Source organism: Vigna radiata, chromosome 2, assembly GCF_000741045.1.
Source record: "Vigna radiata var. radiata cultivar VC1973A chromosome 2, Vradiata_ver6, whole genome shotgun sequence".
NCBI lineage: Eukaryota > Viridiplantae > Streptophyta > Magnoliopsida > Fabales > Fabaceae > Vigna > Vigna radiata.
In genome coordinates this window covers 4,513,486-4,514,967 of record NC_028352.1, presented here as the reverse complement: position 1 = coordinate 4,514,967, position 1,482 = coordinate 4,513,486, and the positions used below count along the sequence as shown (strand labels likewise).

General features: G+C 33.6%; 1 long non-coding RNA gene across 1 annotated transcript; it reads right to left on the bottom strand.

Moving 5' to 3' along the window:
- Positions 1-6: 6 nt before the first annotated feature.
- LOC106755963 lies at positions 7-1,482 on the bottom strand. Its single transcript, XR_001375432.1, has 3 exons — positions 1,410-1,482; positions 1,176-1,232; positions 7-355 (listed from the first exon to the last, which is right to left on the bottom strand). It is a non-coding gene; the product is annotated as an uncharacterized LOC106755963 (long non-coding RNA).

Here is a 1,482-nt window from a genome sequence, read left to right as displayed (position 1 = left end):
CATAAATGTAAAAAGAGGTGTATAACTTAATATACCAAAAGAAAAAAAAATCAGCAAAAAGATAAAAATTTCCATCTAACCTTGGTCATTGTTGAGCTCATTAGGATGCTCCTTCNCAACATCTAAGAACCATTGCAGCTTCTCATTTCTGATGCCAAATTTAGAGTTCTTATTTCCAATAGCAACATAAGGATGGACCTAAGGATAACAAATTTAGAAGTTTAATTTTTTTCAAATAAAAAACATAAATTATGGAGANGAGAGCTAGAAATTTGAGGTTTCGGGTCTGCCCAATGGTGAGTTGTTCACTAACTAGTCAATCACTAGTTGTCATNTTCTTCCAATTCCAATGTACCTACCAAAAAAATTAATTTAGAAAGCCTTATAAAAGATGATTTCCTAATAATCATTGTTAAAGTATACAGTAAAATTACAACTGAGTGAACCAAGTTTAAACTTTCAATTGTCAAGACAAACATGACAATAATAAAACTAATGTTAGAAATGTGGCAACATTTTCGTTTTTCTCTGCCTATTTACAGTGTAGAGAAGAGCGTATGGAGAATTATATTGTATTTGGTNAGTCATAGAACCTGATGAATACCCAATATTCAGTCCCAGCTCAACATTCAACGAGAACTCTTGTTCCCATTCTTTCCCTCTACACCAAATGTAACGATAGTGTACTTCCCATCTCCTTTGTTGTTTGTTACATACACCTTACTTACAGAAATCTCTCAGAACCTCATTGTTTGAGAGCAATTTATCTTCAATTAGATTAAAAGGCTATGACAAATGCAAGGACGATACTGTTCTATAGCAGAATCCTATATATGTTGACATTTCACATCTATGGTTAGAANTTAGACCAAAACTTGGATACTTAATGGGAAATCACCGTAATTAATATNGAAACAATTGTATTCTCCATGGCCANTTTTCAGAAAGGCTCTCTTACAGTTATACAGTAATGTGCTTGCCATCATTATGCTAACAAACTTTTCTTCATCATATATGTTTCACCTTAAAATAAAATATTTTCTCTAATTTAAACAAACATGACAATAGTAAAACAAGTGGGAATATTGGAATCCTTGATATAGTTGAAACAAAAAACATTGCATAGACATAAAAATAAANACCTGCAAATGGTTAACCATATCAATCGTGCTCACCCTAGACCCTTCTTGCTGCTGCCTGAGAATCCACTGGTACAATTTCTCTTGTCAAGACTAGACGAAAAGCAACATTAATCACACAAGAAACGAAACAAAGAATCAGATTACTATCAAGACATCCAAAGTCCAAACACAATAAACAACAATCTCTAGTTTCTCGAAGAAACAAACAAATTGGAAATGAGAGAAGTTCACAAATTGAGTTAAGCAACAAAGATTTGGTACCCATACTTGGTTTTGTTCTCTCTTTTGACCCTCTCTCGGAGGTCTGACGCACAAATTCCCTTCGCTTGCTCCCCACTCA